The sequence below is a fragment of the Brassica rapa genome, unplaced genomic scaffold (genome assembly GCF_000309985.2).
Source record: "Brassica rapa cultivar Chiifu-401-42 unplaced genomic scaffold, CAAS_Brap_v3.01 Scaffold0207, whole genome shotgun sequence".
NCBI classification, from domain to species: Eukaryota; Viridiplantae; Streptophyta; class Magnoliopsida; order Brassicales; family Brassicaceae; genus Brassica; species Brassica rapa.
The window spans coordinates 97850-106419 of NW_022610151.1; positions in this window are offsets into that span (position 1 = coordinate 97850).

An 8570-nucleotide genomic window follows, 5' to 3' on the forward strand; every position below is an offset into this window, starting at 1 on the left:
CCTGAATTTACTTCAAACTTATTATCTGTTAAGAAATGTGCTACTGATTTACATTGTAATGTTATATTCAGTCCTAATGATGTGAAGTTTCAGGATATTAAAAGCAGCAAGATGATTGGAAAGGGAGTGACTAAAGGAGAGCTATATTTACTTGAAGATCTCACTTCTGTTTCTAGATATAGCTGCTCGTTTACTTCTGTTTCTGGTTCTAGTTTAAGTAAAAATGCATTGTGGCATGCTAGATTAGGACACCCTCATAATAAGGCTTTAAAACTGATGTTGCCAGGTGTTTCCTTTGAGAATAATGATTGTGAAGCTTGCATTTTAGGCAAGCATTGTAGAACTGTCTTTACCAAGTCTACTACTGTTTATGAAAAGTGTTTTGATCTTATTCATTCTGATGTTTGGACTGCACCTTGCCTATCTAGAGAAAACCATAAGTATTATGTAACTTTCATTGATGAAAAATCCAAATACACCTGGTTAACCTTAATTCCAACCAAAGATAGGGTACTTGATGCATTTAAAAACTTTCAATCCTATGTGACTAACCATTACAATGCCAAGATAAAGATTTTCAGGTCAGATAATGGAGGAGAGTACACGGGACAAGCATTCAAGTTACACTTATCTCAGCATGGAATCCTTCATCAAACAAGCTGTCCCTATACCCCACAACAGAATGGTGTGGCTGAGAGGAAGAACAGGCATTTGATGGAAGTAGCCAGGTCCATGATGTTTCAATCCAACGTGCCTAAGAAGTTTTGGAGTGATGCAGTTGCTACGGCTTGTTATCTCATCAACAGGACACCAACTCTGATTCTTAAAGGGCAATCACCATTTGAGGTACTGAATCAGTACAAGCCCTCTCTAGAGCATATGAAGATCTTTGGATGTTTGTGTTTTGTGATGGTGCCTGGAGAGATAAGAAACAAGCTAGAAGCTAAGAGTTCAAAGGCAATGTTTATTGGATATTCATCAAGTCAGAAAGGATACAAGTGCTATGATCCTAACACAAGGAGAGTGTTAGTATCTAGAGAAGTGAAGTTTGTTGAGGAAAAAGGATACTATGAGGAGCAGATTCAAGAAGATTTGAAAGATCTTACTTCGGATAGAGCTGAAACCTTGAGGATCATCCTAGAGGGTCTTGGAATCAACATGAATCAAGGTGGGAGAAGCACCACTCCAGTACCGGATCATCAGACTCCCAATCTTGACCATGAAGGGGGGAATGAAACAAGAACTCAAAACCGTGAAGAGACAAGTAGAGAAGAGAGTTCTGTTTCTCATGATCAAGCTGTGGAATCAAATACTCAACAAGAAGAAGCTGAAGAGAGTCAGCTAAGGGAAGAGGGAGCTGAAGCAAGTCAGCTAGGAGATGAAAGATCTGAAACAAGTGTGCTACCACAAGAAGAAGAAGAACAAGAGATGGCGCAAGAAGGGCCAGTGTTGAGAAGGAGTACAAGGCTGAGAAAGGATCCTTCCAGTTGGGTAAACACAAGAGTGTACTACAATGCCCAAGCTGTGAAGCATCCTACTCAGGCCGTGTGTTCTTTTGCTCAATATCCAGAAGCACATTGTGCATTTATGGTAAACTTAGATGAGAATCACATTCCAAGAAGCTATGAAGAGGCAATGGAAGATAAGGAATGGAAGGAATCAGTAGGAGCTGAGGCAGGAGCTATGATAAAGAATGATACATGGTATGAGAGTGAACTACCAAAAGGGAAGAAGGCTGTGTCTAGTAGATGGATCTTTACAATCAAGTACAAGGCTGATGGGTCGATTGAGAGGAAGAAGACTAGACTAGTAGCAAGAGGGTTCACTCAGACATATGGAGAGGATTACATTGAGACGTTTGCACCAGTAGCCAAGCTACACACCATTAGGATTGTTTTAAGCTTGGCTGTGAACCTTGGATGGGGATTGTGGCAAATGGATGTATAGAATGCATTTCTGCAAGGAGAGCTTGAGGATGAAGTCTATATGTATCCTCCACCAGGTCTAGAACATCTAATGAAGAGAGCGAATGTACTGAGGCTAAAGAAAGCCATTTATGGGTTGAAGCAATCACCAAGAGCTTGGTATAACAAGTTGAGCACCACTCTGAATGGCCGAGGCTTCAAGAAGTCAGAATTGGATCACACTCTCTTTACACTCACAATACCCTCAGGTATGGTTGCTCTCCTTGTGTATGTGGATGATATCATTATCACTGGAAGTGATAAGGAAGGTATCAAAGCAACCAAGGAGTTTCTAAAGTCTATGTTTGAAATCAAAGACTTGGGAGAAATGAAATACTTTCTTGGAATTGAGATTTGTAGATCCAAGGAAGGTTTGTTCATGTCCCAAAGGAAGTATACACTTAATCTTTTGAAAGGTGCAGGTGCTTATGGAGGCAAGACAGCAAGGATGCCAATGGAGGATGGCTACAAAGTACCTAGAGAGGGGGAGATTGAAGACAGCCAGCCATTTCATGATCCTAAACTCTATAGAACACTTGTTGGAAAATTGATTTACCTTACCATTACAAGGACTGATATATGTTTTGCTGTGAATCAGGTGAGCCAACACATGCAGCTTCCCAAGGAACATCACTGGCGCATGGTGGAGAGGCTGTTGATGTATCTGAATGGCTCGCCGGATCAAGGAGTATGGATGGGGTGCAATGGAAGCTCAGAAGTGGTGGGCTATTGTGATGCTGATTGGGCAGGAGATAGAGCTGACAGGAGATCAACAACCGGCTATTGCACATTCATTGGAGGCAACTTGGTAACTTGGAAGAGCAAGAAGCAGAAGGTGGTGTCATGCTCAAGTGCTGAATGTTGGGGTCAAAATCGGTCACAACGGAATCAATGTCTGAAAGTCCATAAAAATCAGCATAACCGTTTTTACGAAAAGTAATCTTCGTAAAGATATCTTTACGAACAGCCTTGCAGTAAAATATCGTCCAAATCTCAATAGAACCACTAAATACCGATTGTCCGAATGCAACGGACATGAATCCAAATCGGCTGCGGACAAGCTCGATTATGGAAATCAGGCCGCGGACAAGCCAAGCTCGATCGATACGCGGCGACCAAGCATGCACACAGCTCGGTCGCTACGTAGCGACCGAGCGTTCGTCCCGTTCGGTCGCTACGTAGCGACCGAGCTCGAGCCAAAGCTCGGTCGCTACATAGCGACCAAGCGATCGTCCCGCTCGGTCGCTACGTAGCGACCGAGCGATCGTCCCGTTCGGTCGCTATGTAGCGACCGAGCGATCGTCCCGCTCGGTCGCTACGTAGCAACCGAGCTCAGCCAAGCTCGGTCGCTACGTAGCGACCGAGCGATCGTCCCGCTCGGTCGCTACGTAGCGACCGAGCTCAGCCAAGCTCGGTCGCTACGTAGCGACCGAGCGCTCGTCCCGCTCGGTCGCTACGATGCGACCGGGTTCGAGCCAAAGTTCGGTCGCTGTGTAGCGATTGAACCTTTCCGAACGTCCATACGACACCACTTCTTGCATTCTCGTCAAAACCTTCGAATGCTATCTCCCAAAGACCGTAGCAAGCTCAGTCTGTGTTTCCCGCCATTCTAATTCATCGATCAAACTTCGCGGATTAGAAACCGCGGAAAACTCGTAGTAAACGTGTCGAGTCGGAAGACGGCCCAAAGGGACCTAAAACATGACTCGAGGCCCATCCTATGATTTTCCTAACCAAAAGCCCGTAAACCACAGCCTGGTTTACGCTTGGTCCACAAGGAAGGATAAATGTCAAGTTTCCGCGGATAAATACGGAAGTTTTGAAGATAATTGTGAAGATCGGGAAAAATGGAATATCTCCATTTTTATGCTATGATGGCTTAAGGGCAGAAGAGTAAAAGCGTAGACCGACCTTGGAGCTAGTATATAAGGAGTCCTAGGCGAGGAGCAAGGAGGGAGCTTTTTAGACTCGGAATTCTCTGCACTTAGAAACTTTAGGCTTTATTCTCGACAAGTTCGGTTTCTATGACTGGCACTCAATTACTAGACGAACTCGCCCAGCCAGTTCGATCTCTTGTCCAGCTCTATCAATTGAACTACGTTCGGCTTGATCCTCGAAAGGGGTACGTAGGCAGCCTTTAACAAGGTTCAGTCCGAAATCAATCAAAAACCTTTTATATATCTTTTTCGCTTTTGTTATCGAGCTGCGACTCAACTAGGTTTGAGCTTTTAGGCTGCTAGAACTAGGTAACTCGCTGATAGCCTTTGCGGCCAAAGCTTTTATGATCTCTTGTAATGATCGCAACGCTCTTACGCAGATTCGAAATAAGATCTACTGTTTTCTCTAAACTCGTTTGTTATCTTTTCACGATTTCCACATATATTTGGTCACTTGTCGTTGGCTCTCGCAGAGATCCGGGACCTCCGGGAAATTAGGGTTTTCCTAGTTTCCTTATTTAAACGGAAATCGACAGTGCGAATTTCGGTTCCCACAGTTTGGCGCTAGAAGGAGGGGGGGTTACGGATTACTCTTACTCATGGCCACAAAACGCTTGATCGAAACGATGTTTGGATATATGAAAGACAAACTCGCAGCACTGACTGCTCCTATGGCCAACGCTTACGCAAACGCCGTAGTTTTCCACAAAATCGAAAACTTAGTCGCGACCTTCCGCCACAGGAAGAGCACTAAAACAAGCTCGCGATTTCTCCCTGTAAACAAGAAGGGAAACGATAAATCTTATCAAAACCCCGTAAAGAAATCTCGATGCGTAAGGGTTTTACCAAAACACGTTTTCCGAAAACATTTCGGAAGGATAAAACTTGTTCTCCAAAAAAAACCGCTGAAAAACCCCTACGTTAATCGCGGAAAAAGGAAACACAGCAAAACGATTACGCAGCTCGGTCGCTACGTAGCGACGGAGCACGCACACTGCTCGGTCGCTACGTAGCGGCCGAGCACGTGTGCGTGCTCGGCCGCTACGTAGCAACCGAGCACGCACACGACTCGGTCGCTACGTAGCGACCGAGCACACACGCTGCTCGGTCGCTACGTAGCGACCGAGCACAAACGCTGTTCGGTCGCTACGTAGCGACCGAGCACACACGCTGCTCGGTCGCTACGTAGCGACCGAGCACACACGCTGCTCGGTCGCTACGTAGCGACCGAGCACGCACGCTGCTCGGTCGCTACGTAGCGACCGAGCACGCACGCTGCTCGGTCGCAACGTAGCGACCGAGCATGCACGCTGCTCGGTCGCTACGTAGCGACCGAGCACGCACGCTGCTGGGTCGCTACGTAGCGACCGAGCACGCAAACGCTGCTCGGTCGCTACGTAGCGACCGAGCACGCACACGGCTCGGTCGCTACGTAGCGACCGAGCACACATGCTGCTGGGTCGCTACGTAGCGACCGAGCACACACGCTGCTGGGTCGCTACGTAGCGACGAGCACACACGCTGCTCGGTCGCTACGTAGCGACCGAGCATACACGCTGCTCGGTCGCTACGTAGCGACCGAGCACGCACACGCTGCTCGGTCGCTACGTAGCGACCGAGCACGCACACGCTGCTCGGTCGCTACGTAGCGACCGAGCACACACACGTAGCGACCGAGCTCAAGCCAACTCTCCACTCACTACAACAAAACGATTACGCAGCTCGGTCGCTACGTAGCGACGGAGCACGCACACTGCTCGGTCGCTACGTAGCGACCGAGCACGCACACGCTGCTCGGTCGCTACGTAGCGACCGAGCACGCACACGACTCGGTCGCTACGTAGCGACTGAGCACACACGCTGCTCGGTCGCTACGTAGCGACCGAGCACAAACGCTGTTCGGTCGCTACGTAGCGACCGAGCACACACGTTTCTCGGTCGCTACGTAGCGACCGAGCACACACGCTGCTCGGTCGCTACGTAGCGACCGAGCACGCACGCTGCTCGGTCGCAATGTAGCGACCGAGCACGCACGCTGCTCGGTCGCTACGTAGCGACCGAGCACGCAAACGCTGCTCGGTCGCTACGTAGCGACCGAGCACGCACACGGCTCGGTCGCTACGTAGCGACCGAGCACACACGCTGCTGGGTCGCTACGTAGCGATCGAGCACACACGCTGCTCGGTCGCTACGTAGCGACCGAGCATACACGCTGCTCGGTCGCTACGTAGCAACCGAGCACGCACACGCTGCTCGGTCGCTATGTAGCGACCGAGCACACACACGTAGCGACCGAGCTCAAGCCAACTCTCCACTCGCTACATAGCGACCTGTAAGGCCTCAGAAAGGTCCTCCTTTGGGTTCTCTTTTGAATCCTCGTCGAAACGCTTTTCGTTTCATCTCAATCGGAGTTTCCGTTGAGATTTTACGACGAAAACAAGTAGGACTCTTCTCGGCTTGCTTCCACTCGCTACGTAGTGACCTGTCAGACTGTCAGTCGCTACGTAGCGACCTGTAAGGCCTCAGAAAGGTCCTCCTTTGGGTTCTCTTTTGAATCCTCGTCGAAACGCTTTTCGTTTCGTCTCAATCGGAGTTTCCGTTGAGATTTTACGACGAAAACAAGTAGGACTCTTCTCGGCTTGTTTCCACTCGCTACGTAGCGACCTGTCAGACTGTCAGTCGCTACGTAGCGACCTGTAAGGCCTCAGAAAGGTCCTCCTTTGGGTTCTCTTTTGAATCCTCGTCGAAACGCTTTTCGTTTCGTCTCAATCGGAGTTTCCGTTGAGATTTTACGACGAAAACAAGTAGGACTCTTCTCGGCTTGTTTCCACTCGCTACGTAGCGACCTGTCAGACTGTCAGTCGCTACGTAGCGACCTGTAAGGCCTCAGAAAGGTCCTCCTTTGGGTTCTCTTTTGAATCCTCGTCGAAACGCTTTTCGTTTCGTCTCAATCGGAGTTTCCGTTGAGATTTTACGACGAAAACAAGTAGGACTCTTCTCGGCTTGCTTCCACTCGCTACGTAGTGACCTGTCAGACTGTCAGTCGCTACGTAGCGACCTGTAAGGCCTCAGAAAGGTCCTCCTTTGGGTTCTCTTTTGAATCCTCGTCGAAACGCTTTTCGTTTCGTCTCAATCGGAGTTTCCGTTGAGATTTTACGACGAAAACAAGTAGGATTCTTCTCGGCTTGTTTCCACTCGCTACGTAGCGACCTGTCAGACTGTCAGTCGCTACGTAGCGACCTGTAAGGCCTCAGAAAGGTCCTCCTTTGGGTTCTCTTTTGAATCCTCGTCGAAACGCTTTTCGTTTCGTCTCAATCGGAGTTTCCGTTGAGATTTTACGACGAAAACAAGTGGGACTCGTCTCGGCTTGCTTCCACTCGCTACGTACCGACCTGTCAGACTGTCAGTCGCTACGTAGCGACCTGTAAGGCCTCAGAAAGGTCCTCCTTTGGGTTGTATTTTGAATCCTCGTCGAAACGCTTTTCGTTTCGTCTCAATCGGAGTTTCCGTTGAGATTTTACGACGAAAACAAGTGGGACTCGTCTCGGCTTGCTTCCACTCGCTACGTAGCGACCTGTCAGACTGTCAGTCGCTACGTAGTGACCTGTAAGGCCTCAGAAAGGTCCTCCTTTGGGTTGTATTTTGAATCCTCGTCGAAACGCTTTTCGTTTCGTCTCAATCGGAGTTTCCGTTGAGATTTTACGACGAAAACAAGTAGGACGCTTCTCGGCTTGCTTCCATTCGCTACGTAGCGACCTGTCAGACTGTCAGTCGCTACGTAGCGACCTGTAAGTCCTCAAAGGGTTCCTCCTTTGCGTTCTTCTTTGAATCCTCTTCGAAACGCTTTTCGTTTCGTCTCAATCGGAGTTTCCGTTGAGATTTTACGACGAAAACAAGTGGGACTCGTCTCGGCTCCCTTCCACTCGCTATAGCGACCGAGATGACATCCTCACTCGCTATAGCGTCCTGTCAGGCCTCAAAGGGGTCCTCCTTTGCGTTCTCCTTTGAATTCTCATCGAAACGCTTTTCGTTTCGTCTCAATCGGAGTTTCCGTTGAGATTTTACGACAAAAACAAGTAAACCTCATCTTAAACTCCTTGGCTTGTTTCTGCTCACCCTACCTCCATCTTTGCGTTCACTTTCGAATTTCGATCGAAACGTCTCTTGTTTCGCCTCGATTGAAGTTACCATTGAGACTTTACGATATAAAAAAAAACCCGCAAAGACCTATTTTCTCGCATGGATTCAGATTAATCGTATAAAACGGCAATGGTTAACTTAACACCTTAGCCGCCTTAACTATATGATTACGTTGAACTTTTCACAAAAATCGACGTCTTATCTAAGGAGAAGATAACAGTCAAGTTCGGAAGATAAATGTCAAGTTTCAAAGGATAAACACCAATATCGGAAATGGCGAACATACACGAGAATAGGAAACGGAAATGAGCACGCAAAATTGAGAAGGGACAAAACTGCATCTTCGAGAGAACTAAGGTATTTCCGACTTGAAATTTTTGAAATCAGACTTGGAATTTTCGTAGAAAATTACTTTGAGGCTGCCATAGAACTTTAGGGAACGTAAAACCTAGGCGGATAGTCTAGCGAACTAAGTTTTAAGCGATTTTTCCTGTCTCGATATATTGTTCCATAATTGTTCATCCAGATC